Source organism: Polypterus senegalus, chromosome 3 (genome assembly GCF_016835505.1).
Source record: "Polypterus senegalus isolate Bchr_013 chromosome 3, ASM1683550v1, whole genome shotgun sequence".
In the NCBI taxonomy this organism is placed as follows: domain Eukaryota; kingdom Metazoa; phylum Chordata; class Cladistia; order Polypteriformes; family Polypteridae; genus Polypterus; species Polypterus senegalus.
This window is the reverse complement of record NC_053156.1, coordinates 38831419-38849392: the sequence shown is the minus strand read 5'-3', so window position 1 is coordinate 38849392 and position 17974 is coordinate 38831419. Positions and strand designations below refer to the sequence as shown.

The 17974-nt window shown below is 37.7% G+C and overlaps 1 protein-coding gene across 1 annotated transcript in view; it reads right to left on the bottom strand.

The window, feature by feature from the left end:
* tp53 (tumor protein p53) overlaps positions 1-12423 on the bottom strand; it is an 89673-nt gene extending 77250 nt beyond the window's left edge. The window contains exon 1 of the mRNA XM_039746986.1: positions 12181-12423. The gene's annotated coding sequence lies outside the window, so the exon portion shown is untranslated. The remainder of the gene's footprint in view (positions 1-12180) is intronic.
* Between the last annotated feature and the right edge of the window lie 5551 nt (positions 12424-17974).

Sequence of the window (17974 nt, the reverse complement as noted above, 5' to 3'; positions counted from 1 at the left end):
TACGTTCTGATGGAATTATGGAGGTATGCCACTCTGTGCTTATTTCTGTGTCTTTGCTATTTACTAAAAGCACTGGAGACATACCAGTATTGTTAAAAATGTGCTATCCAATAATAATAAAGCTTATTATTTATACAGTGTAAGTGGACATATGCACTCATAAGACTAGAGTTTATATAGCATTCATTTGTTTTTGAAAGTCACTATTTGAGTGTATTTTTACATTTGTGCACAAACATTACACCAATCACACATTAGAGTTCTTGTGAGCAATTTTTCTCAGTTTGTTTCACATATGACTAAAACACAACATGATTACAAAGACCAGGAAGAAAATTAACTCAGAAATATTTTCAGAATGACAATTCTGTGATCATATTGCAAAGATATGAAATAAATCAGCCTTTTGTTTGCTTTGAATAATGACAATATTCTGTTAGAGAAAGAAATAGATTTGCCTGTGGGATAAGAGGAAGTGTTGATTTGTTATATCCCAAACATTCACTCTGATCCAGTCAAAACAACTGAAATATTAAATGTACACATTAAAATATGTTTGTAATGTTTAATACAAAACTATTTTTATTGGCATGGAAGTAAATAAAACTTTTGTCTCTATAATTACTGGAGCACTAAACAAAAATAACAAAACAGAAGAAGTATACTGGGAGCCGAAGGGTCCAAAACTACACTTAATACTTTCACAGAGACACCTTTACTATTATTAGATTAGTCAAGCAGATCTGTCAATCTGCAAGTCTGGAAGAGGATTAATGTTTTTTTAAAGTAATGATGTAAGCAAATGTATTAGATTAGATACAGTTATCCTTAACCGTGCACAGCTACAAACCTCCCCAAGCCTTAAATAACATTGGGAGACTATGAAGACATCCCTACCATAATTTAGTGTTAACCAAGTAATCTGATTAGAGTTATATTAATTCCTAACAATATAAATGAAAACCCAATTTTACCAACTAAGAATACAGCAAATCAGCTGTTATCTAGAAAATGTCAGCATAGTAATAACAGAGATACAGGCTATAGGCAGGTCCACTTAAATTCTCCTTCTATTTCCTTGCATGTCTGTTTGAGAACTTTGAGGAATTTCATCATCACTGACAAAGAATTTTTAATTTTTAATTCCTTGTTAAAATGTAGCAGCTTGTAGGAAGTAAGCAGCAAACCTGTCAGTAAGATCTTAAAGAAATAGTGGAGGTGGAGAAAGCATTTCTAATAGAAAAGAATTACACTAGATATACTTTCAGAAAACCTGTATTATGTCAACAACACAATATTATGTTTACATGGAGACATAAAATCATAGCCCATACCAAAACTTAAATTCACCAAAAAGGACAAACTGTGTTTTTTTCTTTGTTACTGCAGATCCTTCACATGCTATAATTTTAAGCTACAACTGAACTAAGCAAAAAAAAAGTGTGAAAGAATAAATCCAATATTTCCATTTGTAAAATATGACATTGACCTATGGTCAGCTAGATAGGGTGTGGTGAGGAGTGTTGCTTGGGACACTGCACATATATGGTCCACATACATGATAGTCAAATACCACATCTGACCCTGAGCAGTAAAATGTAACTTGCTAGTGTACTGAAACAGATTGAGGTCTGAGACAGACTGCAAAAAAAGTAAGGATCATTCGATGAAATGTTATCTTTAAACAAAACAGGTGTCAGACAAAAAAAGATAACCAACCATACACATGAGCCAAATCAAAATTCAGAATCAAAAGCTCAGAAGTATAGAAGTACTATCAGTAGCTACAGAAGTAAAGAAACAGCACTAACAAGAGTTTCTAGAAGTGCCAATGACGTCATAGGATGCAACTTCCAGGACATGGCCCATAGCTATCCTCCATCACATAGTAGCAAATGGTCTTCAAAATGGTGCTGCGGTGAAATACAAAACAAAACTATCTATGTATCTAGGCCCAAAAATTAATCTAATGAGAAAATGAAAGTACTGAATATTTGAATTCCTTCTCTTTCAAAACTAAAGCAAAAAATATCTGGTTTGTCAAAGAAATCTGCAAAGTTCAGGAAAATTTTACAAAAACTCACCAATAATAGCCTTAAAGGAAGGACATTTAGGCCTTTGCTGTTTGTTGTAATAGTTGATTTTTAAGTAAACCAACCAGTAGAATGTGTAAGTCAAAATGTGCCAAGTTCTAATACATAGGGTCTTCCACCAAAACCAAAATGCAATACAATATCAAAGTCAAAAACCAGGCAGGGATATGTTAACCAGGAAAATTAAATGAGAAAAAATAATAAAAAGAGGTCTTTTGCACAGCAATTCAAAGGTTTATCCATCAAATTTGGATACATTGGACCTGTCGATGGCAACTTTAAATTGGCTCCCTGATTTTATCACAAATTAGTGTATTCCAAAGAATTTAGGGAGTGGTTCCTATGGAAACGACTAATACTACGTCTTTTTTTGGTTGCTCCCGTTAGGGGTATCCACAGCGGATCATCTTTTTCCATATCTTCCTGTCTTCTACATCTTGTTCTGTTACACCCGTCACCTGCATGTGTTCTCTCACCACATCCATAAACCTTCTCTTATGCCTTCGTCTTTTCTTTTTGCCTGGCAGCTCTGTTCTTAGCATTCTTTTCCCAATATACCCAGCATCTTCTCCTCTGCACATGTCCAAACCAACACAATCTCGCCTCTCTGACTTTTTCTCCCAACTTTCCAACCTGAGCCAACCTCTAATGTACTCATTTCTAATCCTGTCCATCCTCATCACACTGAATGCAAATCATAGCATCTTTAACTCTGCCACCTCTAGCTCTGTCTCCTGCTTTCTGGTCAGTGCCACCAACTCCAATCCATATAATAAAGTTTGACTCACTACCGTCCTGTAAACCTTCCCTTTCACTCCTGCTGATAACCATCTGTCACAAATTACTGCTGACACTCTTCTCCACCCATTCCACCCTGCTTGCACTCTCTTTTTCACCTTACTTTCACAGTCCCCGTTACTCTGTACTGTTGATCCCAAGTATTTAAACTCATTCACCTTCGCCAACTCTATTCCCTGGATACTCACCATTCCACTGACTTTCCCCTCATTCACACCCATGTATTCTGTCTTGTTCCTACTGACCTTCATTCCTCTCCTCTCTAGAGCATATCTCCACTTCTCAATGGTGCCCTCAACCTGCTCCCTACTCTCACTACAGAACACAATGTCATCAGCAAATATCATTGTCCAAGGGAACTCCTGTCTAATCTCATCTGTCAACCTGTCCATCACCATTGCAAATAAGAAAGGACTCAGAGCCGATCCCTGATGTAATCCCACCTCCATGTTGAATGCATCCATCATGCCTACCATAGACCTCACCACTGTCACACTTCTCTCGTTCATATCCTGCAAAACTCTTACGTACTTCTCTGCCACTCCCGCCTTCCTCATACAATACCACAACTCCTCTCAAGGCACCCTGTAACATGCTTTCTCCAGGTCCACAAAGACACAATGCAACTCTTTCTGGCCATCTCCATCAACACCCTCAGAGCAAACATTGCATCTGTGGTCTTTTTCCTTGGCTTGAAACCGTACTGCTGGTCACTAATCGTCACTTCCCTTCTTAACCTAGCTTCTACTACTCTTTCCCATAACTTCATTCAGTGGCTCATCAATTTTTCCCCCAGTAGTTACTACAGCTATGCACATCCCCCTTATTCTTAATAATCGGTACCAGTACACTTCTTCTCCACTCCTCAGGCATCCTCTCAATATCCAAGATTCTATTAAACAATCTGGTTAAAAACTGCCATCTCTCCTAAATAACTCAGTGCTTAAACAGGTATGTCATCTGGGACAACGGCCTTTCCATTCTTCATCCTATCCATAGTAGTCCTTACTTCCTCCTTGCTATTCCGTTGCACTTCCTCATTCACTATGTCCACATCATCCAATCTTCTCTCTCTCTCTCATTCTCTTCATTCATCAGCCTCTCAAAGTACTCTTTCCATATGATCAACACACTTTCCTCACTTGTGAGTACATTTCCATCTTTACCTTTTATGAACCTAACCTGCTGAACACCTTTCCCAGCTCGATCCCTCTGACTAACCAATCAGTACAACCTCTCAAACTCATACGCCTTTTCTTTAGCCTTCACCACATCTCTCTTCACCTTGCGCCTTATCTTCTTGTACTCTTGTTTACCTTCTGCATCTCTCTGACTATCCCACTTCTTCGCCATCCTCATTCTCTGTATACTCTCCTGTACTTCCACATTTCCTCACCAGGTTTCCTTTTCCTTCTTCTTCTGTCCAGATGTCATGCCAAGCACCCTTCTAGCTATCATCCTTTTTACTTCTGCTGTAGTTGCCCAGTTGTCTGGTAACTGTTCACTGCCACCCAGTGCCTGTCTTACCTCTTCCCTAAATTCAACCTGCAGTCTTCCTTTTTCAACTTCCACCATTTGATCCTTGGCTCTGTCCTTACTCTCCTCCTCATTTTGGTGACCAACGTCATCCTACAGAGCACCATCCAATGCTGTCTAAAAACACTTTCCCCTGCCACCACTTTGCAGTTTTTAATCTCCTTCAGATTGCCTCTACCTGTGTGCATCTTCCTTCACTCTTGTACGTCACCCTATGTTCCTCCCTCATCTTAAAATACATATTCAACACAGCCATGCCCAACCTTTTTGCAAAATCCACTATCATCTGACCTTCTTCATTCCTCTCCTTGATACCATACCTACCGATCACCTCCTTATCTCCTCTGTTCCCTTCACCAACATGTGCATTGAAATCCACTCCAATCACCATTTTATGTCCCTTGGGTACATTGTCCATCCTTGATCCAACTCACTCCAGAAATCTTCTTTCTCATCCATCGCACACTAAACTTGCGGGGCATATGCATTAAAAACATTCATCATCACACCACCAATTTCCAGCTTCATAATCATTACTCTGTCTGACTCTCTTTTCACTTCCAAAACACTCTCCTGTTTTTTCAGAATAACCCCTACCGCATTTCTCCTCCCATCCTCACCATGATAGAACAATTTGAATTCACCTCCAATCCACATGGCCTTACTCCTCTTCCATTTAGTCTTGAACACACAAGATATCAACCTTCCTTCTCTCCATCATATCGGCTAACCAAGAGTTTCCCCAACTGTTTATTTTTAGTACCACTTACTTTTTCGGCCTGTTTTTGCCCCATCCCGGCTGACCTTATTCTTTTCCTAAAATGGTACATTTTCTCAGTTTAAACATTTGATATATTTTCTATGTTGTGCTGTGAATAAAATATGGGTTTATGAGATTTGCAAATCACTGTATTCTGTTTTTATTTACAATTTACACAGCGTCCCAACTTTTTGGAATGGGGGTTATAAATGTTTCCCTAATAAGTAATTATTAACTTACATTTAAGCCTATTTTACATTAATTAATTATAATATAATGTAGCATGTTTATTTTTTATTTTGTAATTTTACAAATACAGTAAAGGAATTTGATAACCTTATGTGACAAAATATTTTAAAACACTTCACTCTATACATAGAAAAATCAAATAATTAATGGACAGTATATAATACAGCTAAAAGATTTTTTCCTCTTATACATATATATTATAAAAGCCCTTTCGTGCAACTGTTAGTGTAGCTTTTTCAATTCAGGTAGCCCATTATGTTGGGTAGATACTCTGTACCGAAGCGGATAAGACCACTGCAGGGTTGAAAAGGAGGCTAAAACAAAACAAAACAAAAGTGTGAATCCATAAATATCAGTGACACTGGTTGGCTCAGCTTGTCATATGATCTTTTCAGTGTATACATGTACACATACTACTTTTTTCATCATTTACCTGCGTCAATTCATATGACAAAAGCAAGATGGTCCAACCTAGGTTAAGCTACACGTCAACCCAAGAAGGCACTTTCTCACAATGTGGAGACATACTATATGCTGGGGTGCTAGTGACTAAAGAACACAAGACAATCTTGACTTTATCTTTCTGTGTAAGGGGCTGTATAGCAGACAGAAATGGTGAATTTTTCAAATCTTCACAGGTACCTCAAAATTTTCAAAGTGTGAAAAAATGTTGCAATGGAAAATCAGTCTTAGATTTTATAGTATGAGTATGACAGAATTATAACAGGTAAAAGATCATTACAGCCTTTATTGTATATTTTGTCAACCATAAGTAAATAGAAAAATGCAAAAAATGTCAACATAATTTAAAAATGACAGCCACTATTGAAAATAAAAAAGGACAGGTTTTACAGATGAAAAAAGAATAATGAGTTGTGGTGTGCCATGGTTACTGCCGTGTGCCTGGGATCTTGGGCATTCAGGTTTAAGCAAGCAGGTGGCAGGTTCAGTGTTCTCCTCTAAGTCACTTTATGGCCATGACCAAGTACTTTAATTTGCTTAAGCTTCTATAAACCACGGCAGAAGGCCCCAAAATGAATTTTAAGTATATTTAAAGTTACAAAATACTTTGGGCTTGTAAGTCAACTGGGAAAATAATGCCTGCTAACTAATAATACATATTCCACCCTGTAAAAAAGAATCCTCAGGTGTAACTGAATAGTCTGTTGGTCACAAGTGACGTTTAACATGAAAAAAACATTTATTTCACTTACTTGAATGCATTTCAGGATTAAATGAGTACACTGTGTGGCCAAGCTGTGACTGTATTAATGAAGCTACTGTTCAGCCCAAACTATATTAAGAAGTGCCACTGGGGGTCTTTTCTGCCCATTGCTATCAGGCATTTCAATGCTTCCTCCCAGGGCATTGGGTAAGTTTATTTTGAAATATCTGTACAAGAGTCATTGATTCATTCATTCATTTATATATATCTATTGCTTGATTGGCTGTATTAATTGTGATGTGAGTCTGTATCCTTGTTTTTATCTTTCTGCTGCTGTATGCATGTGAATTTGTATGTACATTTTCTTTGGTTATACAGTACAAAAAATGAAGTGTTTTTTCTCCCTTGATGCTTCCTGTTTTTATTATCATATTAATCAGGGCCTAAATCTAAAAAAATCCTAATTTTAATATATAGAAAATAATGAATGACTGTGTCAAACCTCAAGAAAATACACTTTTGGGTCAGTCAGTCAGTCATTGTCCAACCCACTATATCCTAACACAGGGTCATGGGAGGTCTGCTGGAGCCAATCCCAGCCAGCACAGGGCGCAAGGCAGGAAACAAACCCCGGGCAGGGTGCCAGCCCACTACAGGGCACACACACACACACACACACACATGCCCACACACCAAGCACACACTAGGGACAATTTAGGATTGCCAATGCACCTAACCTGCATGTCTTTGGACTGTGGGAGAAAACCGGAGCACCCAGAGGAAACCCACGCAGACATGGGGAGAACATCAAACTCCAAGCCGGGAGGACCTGTTGAGCGAACCCAGGTCTCCTTTTTACTGAAAACATGTTAGATATTGTGCATTTTGTCATAAAATAATTTAGCCTGGAACTTCTCATGTGCTTTCAAATATTTTCTAGGCCACATTATGCATATAATTAGAATACATGTGCACAATTGAAAATTTACTGTTATTTCTAGAACTTAGGTTTAGGGTAGTCATGAAGCCCATAGTTTTTGACTATTTTTTAATAGCAGCCCCAAAAAGTAAAATACTGACCTAATAAACATGAACATCATAAACACATTTGCAGCATGGACACAAGCATGTGGTGAAATAAATGACTTAATGATTAATTTAAATATTTGAAAAAGAAAAATTATGCAGCACATAAACAATTTAAAATAACTTTAACATGTAAGCACAGTCCCTTGAAGACCTACAAATTGTTCTTTCTACAGCAATATCCAAGACATGCCTCTTTTTAAAGTTTAGTAAAATTTTAGGTGTAGTCTATTATTATTTATTATTCATAACATATAATTTAGTGATGATCTAAATCACTTATGAAAAAGGATTACAATTAATCAATGCCAAAAATACTGTACTTCATAAAATGCTGACATTTATTTATTATCTGTAGTCACTAGTCATGAAATTGAACTTTGCTTTTCACACCAATTCAGAATGAAAGAAAAAACAGTGATTTAGAAAATACAGAATTTTATACTGAATACTGAAAATGAGAAAAGTATATTCATTCATAGAGTTAAAATTAAAAAAAAAAAAGTTAAATAAATATAACAATATACATAAATCAAAACCAGGTGGCTATTCAAGTATTCAAGTATATTCAAGTATTTTTTTCATAATATAGTTAATGTTTTTGTAGTTACTTATAAAGGAGCTGTCTATAAATGCATTGATATGTTCAACTCTAAAAAGCAGGAAAATTTTAAAAAATTATGTAAACAGTTTGCATTGTTAATTTTTAACACTCCTTTAAAGAAAATAAATAGATGGACATATTGCTTTTTCTATATTGTAAAGCTTTGAATGGGTACATATGAAACTCTTCAAATTACTGTATAATATAGTAAATTGTAATATGAAATGTTCTCAGATATAAAAGTGTTGTTATGTAAATTGTAAGTAACTGTTTTATATATAAAAAATATATACATATTTTGAACATATACATATACACACTCATAAAATACACATACATACATAGAATGTGTGTGTGGGGCAGTGAGTGTGCGTGCATATTACACACAAATATTCTTATGCAGTTGGATTATGTGCATAGAAAAATGGTTTGGACAAATGACAGTAAGATTATGTGGATATGTTTATTATTATTATTCTCAAGTATATGCCTTTATCAAAGGGGAGACAATTAATTTTCTGCAAGCTTATTTAATCAAACTTTTCGTAAACTATATTCTACATGTCACACTACACATCATTTATAATTACTGTATATTTATATGTGTATATATATCCATCCATCCATTATCCAACCCTCTATATCCTAACTACAGGGTCACGGGGGTCCGCTGGAGCCAATCCCAGCCAACACAGGGCACAAGGCAGGAAACAAACCCTGGGCAGGGCACCAGCCCACTGCAGGGCACACACACCCACACCAAGCACACACTAGGGATAATTTAGAATCGCCAATGCACCTAAACTGCATGTCTTTGGACTGTGGGACGAAACCCATGCAGACATGGGGAGAACATACAAACTCCACGCAGGGAGGACCAGGAAACCAAACCCAGGTCTCCTAACTGTAAGGCAGCAGCGCTACCCACTGCACCACCGTGCCACCCTGTGTAGATACATTTATGTAAAAATAATATCATACGTGCCTGGGTGGAGGCACTAGCTACAAAACATAGCATACGGTGTTCCCTGTACAAATGGGGAATTTGCTCAAAATCTGGTCGATATGCTGTAGGCTTAAAACTATGGATCTGCATACCAGACAAATACACATGCACCCACACATACACACAAACATTTATACTGTATATATTTAAGAATAAATATATATATATAAAACATGTATATAACAGATCTAGTAAATATTACAATAAATTTTAGTAAGCTGTATACAGAATGCACAAAAACAAAAAAACACATATACAGTATTACATAATTACTGAACTTGTATATATTTATATTTGAATATAGGAATACATGGAATAGAAGGTGTCTATATTTTTAACACTGTGTTTTATATATATTACATTTTAGACTCACACACACGCATAAAAAAATGCATTTCCCTACAGAGGCATTATATAAATTGTACTATATGTACTATTTGCATATATATTGTTTCTAGCAATAACTATGCAAATGTATCCACTTGTTCATTTTATGAAGCTGAAAATGATAATTTCAGGCCAGCAGGTGAGTGCAGACTATACACACACACACACACACATACATTTATACATATATTATATTCATATATATATATATATATATATATATATATATATATATATATATATATATATATATATATATGTATGTATAGGAAAGTGATACATTTCAAAATGCAGAAATCTGGATATTATGAATCTTAAATAAAGAGAATCTCTGCATATATAGTATGAATATTTCTTCTCATGTATTACTGTATGCTTCTCATTTTATGCTTCAAAATAATTTTTGTTTTACATTGTATTTCTTTTAGACTATATTTAAAATATTTGAAAGAGCACTGAACATTTATATGGAGATACAATTAATAAGAATTAAATGACTATGCAGTATAAAAAGTATTGATATTTAAATGTATCTTTAAACATTGTGAAAGGATAAAAACGTAGGTGTTTGTGCAATATAAACTACATGTTATAATACACATATGCATATGTACACACCTATATTGTATATACTGTACACAGTTAAATGGTATATACCCATAGACTTATAACCATCTGGATACATGTACTGTATGTACCAATGAACTGTAAATTGTATATAAATAAATATATTCAGCATTTATATATAGACACATACATACATGCAGTATATATGATTGAATACATAAATAAAAAGCAAGCATTTATATATGAATATATAAAAAGTGGGAATATGTGATTAAGTGTATTATATAAAGGCAATTAAATAATTTTTCCTCGCAATGTAATGCATCTAACTACAGAGTACTGCAAAGTACTGTAAATCCTGAAAAAAAACAAATATTGGTGTTCTAAAATGTAAGATTTAAACGGCTTTGTTATAAATTTAAAATGGCGCCGATCTAGCCAGGTTAGATTCCTTGATTTTGGTACACTTTGTTATCATAAGAAATTTAGTGTAGTTGGAGAAAAGTGCTGCAAACTAAAATCCAATATGCAGAATATGCTGCAATGTTCGGACATAAAAATCTTAATTATTTAGAAATTCAGAAATAAAATGTTGTATTTGTAAAAAAGGCCAGACATTTGCCGAACTGGACACTGTTGAAGATATCTTTTTTGGGGATACCAAAATGTTGTTTTGGATTTTTTCAGTTTAAAATAGTTTGGTTGGGCCAGCATTTTTCTTCTTGAGTCTCCTGCCCATTTTTGATTAGAAAGGCCAACTCTGAATACATTAACTTCTAGATTTAATAACTGAAAGATTTGTCCTATGAAAGATTTGTGCATACGTTTCTTTATAAAAATTGTAACTATACTAGTTCTTTACTTTAGATTATAAATTATGATAATGACAGTAATCGTATTTCAGATTTTTTGTTACTTTAATTATTGTTTGTTTAAATGATTAAAAGCTTTTTTTTATGTGTTTCAATACCTCGCAGCCAAATGAGGGTAGAGGGTAAAAAACATATAGTTGATATTTTACCAGTTGTAGAATTAAACTTGAAAAACTTTACATATTTAAATTTTTTTTTTCTGGAAAGTATGCTATAGTTATTTTTGAATATTTTTGCATGAAACATTGTAACAAAACATTCTCCATGTGCTAATAATGAAAAGAGACCTTTCCCTGTAGTTTTCATGTTTCCTCTAGCCTTAAAATGGACTCACCCACCTGCAGCAACATGAGAGTGGATAATCCATGCCTTCATCCAACAAATTAAAATCATTTTTATCTTCTGAAAACAGTAAAAACGAAGCGCTTTCATCCAAATCCATTATCCCGTTTTCGGAAAATGCGGCAAAAACAGAAAGTATGGGCAATTTATACTGACAAAGAAGGCCGGGGGGGGTGACGTATGGGGGCAGGGTGTTAGTTAAGGGGAAAAAACGGCTAAAAATGCTTGAAAACTGAGAAAAAAGAGAAATATATTACGTCTTGGCCAATCGGCGGCCACACCAGGTGCCGACGAACCAGGAGCACATATTCTTATTGGTTGTAGACACCCCAAAAAGAGGTCTGGAAACGCCCCATATCTTTTTATGTGCCTGCTGTTATATTTAAGGGTTTTTTTTATTATTATTATTTAAGCATCTCTTTTTTGAATAAGAAAAATAAGGAAGGAGACTTTATCTCTTTCAAATAATTTAAAATTATTTCTACTAAGATAATACTACGAACACTTGAATAAAAAGTACCTGCAAGTCTTCAGCCAAAAACCAGGAAATGATTGTAGAGAAAAGCAACTTAAAAAAATCACCCAATAAACTAAAGAAAAAGAAAAATAATTTCAAGAAATGCCACCGGGTTTCTCTTTGGCGCTTTTAATTCATTTTTTCATTCAGAGCATGTTCATTCATTACTGACAAGCTGCAGTTTAAACTTGTACATACCACTGTCTTCTACAGTATCACCATCTCCTAAAGGCCAACAACTCTGTAATCCAGTCCAGCTCTGCTTGTTTCCTTCAGCGTCATGGCTTGTTTCTTTTTCTTTCTTGCTCCTGATTTGTTTTTGAAAACTGAAACACGGCCGTTGCTCTAAAGATTCAGTAGTCTATCTGCTGACTAAGATGGGGATTTTTTTTTTCAAGCACCGGTTCAAACTGCAATGTCACAACCAGCTTCAAATTCCTCCTCCCACAGCTAAACGGAAAGAGACAAGCGCCACATCACTTTTTTTGTTTCTTTCATTTGCAAATACACACACACACACACAGAGGCACATGTTAATTTTTTTCTCAGCATAAACCTCAGTTAGGCTTCACAGTATTGTATAATTATATGCTTTGTGCCACCAAAAAAAAAAAAACAGGCTGGATCATCACTGTGCACTGAGTCAGTTAATTTCTTACCTTAAAGTAAACAAGCTAATTTTCAGCCATGTTAAAATGACTCTAGGATGAAATGCTGCCTAAAAAAAAAAGATTATGGTTTATCTTTTCTTTATGCATGTTTTAAAGTCACAAAGTGAGAATGGGTAGTAACTTCTCATGATTATAGTCTCCTACATTTTCATTTATTTATTTAGTTACTCTTTTATTCAAAACAAATTACAGTACATAAGCACAAGAAGACAGATGCTGGAGCCACCATACCATGTTAGCTAATTAAACTGAAGAGAACTAACTAAGCAAGAGTTATCATATAATAAATCCATATAAAGTACAGGAAGCATCTAGCCATCCTTTTTCTGAATTTGCTTTTTCTAGTATAGGGTCTCTAAAAGATGGACCACTTCTTAGCAGAAAGGACCACAAAGCAGGAACTACCCTTTAACTGCAAGCCAGAATCACTCACTTGCATCAATATAGATTTGCTGTATTTGGTGTCTTTGGTATGCAGAATCTGGAGAAACTGAAAGTAAACCATGAAAACATATACAAGATAGGCACATTTTCCACAAAAATCAGCCAGCTAAAAACTGAATTCAGGTACAAGCAGCCCATGATGGCAATTCTGTCAGTTGTCCTAATTTGCCACACGGAAAAAAATCCCTGAGGACTTCAGTTTATACATGGTGGCTATTAATAAAAAATAATATCAAAAGGACTATGTTATGTGATGTGCAGAAATAGATAGTGACAGACAACACAGAATATTTGTATTTGGCCTAAGGGTTTAAATAAAGTCTGAAAAGATTATATTTTAAAAAGAAAAACTCACACACCCAAACTGGTTAGAACAGCTCGCCTCCTACAACACCTACACTACTTCCCCTTGCAGCTTTTCATACAGCGTGTTGCTATTAATAACATACTTTGATGACCATATCATTGCTCACCATTAAAGCTTTTATTATTTGTAAAAAAAATATTATTACGTTATTACTATTGTGTCTTTGGTTTTTGCCTATATCCAGGGTGATTTATAAGATCATGATATCATGATACAGCACTATTCTTCACAGAAATTTTTTACAGTTGGTGCATAGACAGGTTAATGGTACTCCTCAGTGTCACACAGTAAGTCAAACACAGGAACTGAACTAACAACCTTGTGCTTGAACTTTTTTTTTTTGTAAATCGGTTTTGTCACCTTACAGTTCTTGGACTCGAGGTGGATTTCTCAAATGGATGCCTTCTATGTGAACAGTGCATGTTTTCCCTGTGTTATGTAGATTTCCTCTGGGATATTTTTTGTTCTCAGGCCAGAGACACTATTTTTCATCATTGAAGGGTGACAGTGAAGAGGAAGCACATGGTATTTGTCCAGTAGAAATTGGTGTATGAACAGGTTTTAATAACAATATAATACATCTTCTAATCTTTGCTCCCCAATTTTCAAGCTTTCTATCCATAGTATTATTTATAATTTATTATATGTCTGAGGGTGGTGCAATGGTAGCACTGCTGCCTCGCAGTTAGGAGACCTGGGTTTGCTTCCCAGGTCCTCCCTGCATGGAGTTTGCATGTTCTCCCTGTGTCTGCATGGGTTTCCTTCCACAGTCCAAAGACATGCAGGTTTGGTGCAATGGCGATCCTAAATTGTCCTTGGTGTGGGCTGGTGCCCTGTCTGGGTTTTGTTTACTGTGTTGGCTGGAATTGGCTCCAGCAGACCCCCATGACCCTGTAGTTAGGATATAGCGGGTTGGACAATGGATGGAAGATCAAGGTAGTTTCTTTTCAAGTGCAGTACACAGATTCAACCAGCCTGGAGTGTGACAGAATAAAAAATGGCAGTGAACAGAGAAGTTAGCCGCAAACGTTATAGTAAAAAGAAAAAAGAAAGCTTTCGAATTTCAACTCATAAATGAACTTTGATGCCAGTCTCTTTTCAGTTATATGTGGTTAAGGCAAGATGAAGTTAAGAGAGGTAAACAAAATGATGGCAATGTGAAACGAGAAGGGAATGAGAGGGGAAATGAAATACAGTAAAGAGAATGAATAAGAGTTAAAAGCAAAGAGCAAAAGGCAGCAAGATTTCAGAAGGAAAAAATTACACAAGATTAGCTCTTGGCTGCCCATTCCTTTTCCTTCTTGTGAAGTTCACTTGTAGTTGTGGTATTGTACTTTCCCGCTGTATAAAGATCTTGTTATTTGTTCTGTAATGCAACACATAACAAAAAACACAACATAAAGCATTCTGCCAATTGTAAAGGAGAAACTTTTAGGGACTGAAACTGCAAAAGATAATAAAACGTAATAAAAGACATGAGTTAGGCAGCAGGATGCCCTGGTGAGTTTAAAGAACTAAAAATAGGGTGCTCTATATTCAAACTTAATGATTGTCCAGAGCTCAGATGGAGCGAGCAGGAGAAAAATGGAAATAAGAAAGTGGGCCACACACCCTGTAGGAGGCAAGGGGACTTATTGTTTAGTCAAGCTCAAAAAAGTATAAGATTAATATTTCACAGTGCCTTTTAGTGACTGTTTATTAGATTGTTCCTTTCTGTGTCTTATTATTGCATTTTTCCTACATTAAATCTTATTATTTTATAAATATTCTAGGCCTTTTGGCATATTTTGAGTTTGGGATCAACTCATGAACACCTCCTAGTTAATCAAATCCCATAATACACAAAAATGAAGATTGTTTTGTATTAATGTTAGAAACATTGTAAGAATAAAAAAATGTTTCATAAAACTCTTAGGACACTGAAAAACAGAGATTAAATCCATACAGTCATCCATTATCCAACCCACTGTATTCTAACTACAGGGTCATGGGGGTCTTCTGGAGCCAATCCCAGCCAACATAGGATGCAAGGCTGGAAACAAACCCCGGGCAGGGCTCCAGCCCACCACAGCAGAGATTAAATACAAAGTAATAACTAGACGGATAAATCAAAAAAATGACAAGAAGTGGATGCCTTCTTTTTGGGGTAACCTTAGCACTTGTTTGTACATATAGTAAGATTTAAACCAGGTCCTCAGTTAAATTATTTAAAGACCAGGGAAGTCAGAACTGATCCTGGACTGTCTGCTGTTGTTCTGTCAGGCAGTATGCTGACACCCTACTGAAGTACACACAGAAGTGAACTATTGAACCTGAACCCATGTTGGTGCCACAACAAGTGGACAAGTATCAAGATTTTCTCCTAAACCTTCCTAACTGCAAAACAGTCCATTCAAGCTAGTTATCAAGGAAAACACTACCCTGAGACACACAGTATACAATGACAGCACCAAATGTCTTAAATCAGTCTCTGGGGTTTTCCTTTCTTTGTGAATGGAAGATTTCTCTTAACAATACTAAAGATGTGCTTTCTGACCTTCAGCCCATACTCAATAAACGTAGATGATGTCAATGTAACAGTACCTCTGATTGGTTTTCTCCATGACTTATAATTAAGTTGTGCCACAGCACATAAATTTAATACTAAAGAGTTTCATTAATATCCCACAGTTAAGTAAAAATGAGATTTAACAGCATTAAAACTAACTGCCACAAACTTAACTACACAATCAATATCATTATTAAATTAAGGCACAGTACACAAAAATTATTACCCACCTTTCCCCTAAAATCTTGAAAGAGAAACATTTCTGAATTTGATGGGATTCATAATGAGCTTTCAGTGAGATCCAAATTGTGATGTGCACCACAACAATTAAAAAAATTGTATACATCCTTAAAAATTCACACCAGCAAACTGTCAAACAAGAACTGCACGCCTCAGAACAATCACATAAATATATATATATATACAGTATATATATTGTCACGCACGCGCGAGTAGGAGGCCGCGGATTGATTCGATAGCACCTGGGAAACCACTCGCCGCCAGGGAATGGTGGGGTATTAACTTTCTCCCTCTGCTTCCTCATAGAAAGAAAGACCTTCCTGCACCATAGGCCTGGATTGACCGCAGTGCGATACTTCCGCCCTTCCTCCGCCATCTTGCCCTGACGTCATCCTTCCCGTCCTCCCTTGCGGTCCTTCCCGCATCCCTCCACTTCCGCTCCTCCCCAATAAAATGGCGCGGCGCCAGGAGTCGGCGCGCGCGATATGAACTGTTTGTTTATAATTTTGACCTGTTTTTGTTGTGATTACAATATACGGGGCCGGAAAACCCCAACCCTTGCTACTGTCTCCTCGGTCCTTTACAAGTGGCGTAGTCGGCAGGATAAAGAGATCCCGGAATGACGGAGGGACAGGACCTCAACACGTGCTGCAGGAATGAACGACCAGCTCCAGGCGCTGCAGCTGCGCAAGCCGCCACCACCGGGAGCTGGAGGCCACGAGGCCAGGTTAGTGGAAGCCCAACGGGCGAGACCAGACCCGCCCAGGCAGCCGCCTCCCTATGGTTCCGATGGGCCCTTCGGAGGACGTCGATGCCTACCTGGGCATGTTTGAGAGGACGGCCACCCGGAACGAGTGGCAGCGGTCCGAGTGGGCGCCCATCTTGGCGCCATACCTGAAGGGACCAGCTGCGGCCTATTATGACCTCCCTGAGGAGGAGGCGCTAATTACGACCTCCTCAAGCCCGAAATACTGGCCCGCTACGGCATTAGCCCGGCCAGCAGGCGGCGAATGGCGGAACTGGGTCTTTGACCCGAAAAGCCGCCGCGCGCCCAGGCGCTCGAAGTTCTGGGGCAAGATGGGCGCTGGCTACGGCCAGAGAGCCCCGACGGGCGGAAAGTGGTCGAGCGGGTGGCCTGTGAAGGCCTGGTCAATGCGATGCCCAGTTCCCTCGCCCAGCAGGTCCGGGGACACGCCTATCAGAACATGTCGGGCCTCCTCGACGTCCTGGAGCGCCAGTTGGCGGTCCTCCGACTTGGGGGTCAGAAAAGCCTGCTCGCTGGAACCGGCAGGGACGGGCGGCCACCCCGAGCCCCTCGACGCTGCAGAAGCGCCAGCCAGAGCCAGAGAGGGCGGGTCCGCCGCTGTTTCAAGTGTGGCGAGACCGGTCACCTGCTGCCAAACTGCCCCATCACATCGCCCGGAGCCTATGGACTGCAGCTGGACATCATCGGAGAGGTATTGTACCCGCCGCATCCCTTGGCGAGTCCAATCACGGGAGTGGTGTTGCTAAATGGGCACGCCGTGGTGGCTTTGTTTGATTCCGGCAGCAACATTACCATTGTTGCTCGCCGTTTTGTCTTACCGCAACAGTGGTTAAAACAGCATTTGTTGGTCACCTGTGTGCATGGGGGGACTAGGTCATATCGTTCCGCTCACTGCTATGTCACCTGGAAGGGGAACCAATCAAATGACGGTCGCTGTGTTACCTGACCCCCTTCCC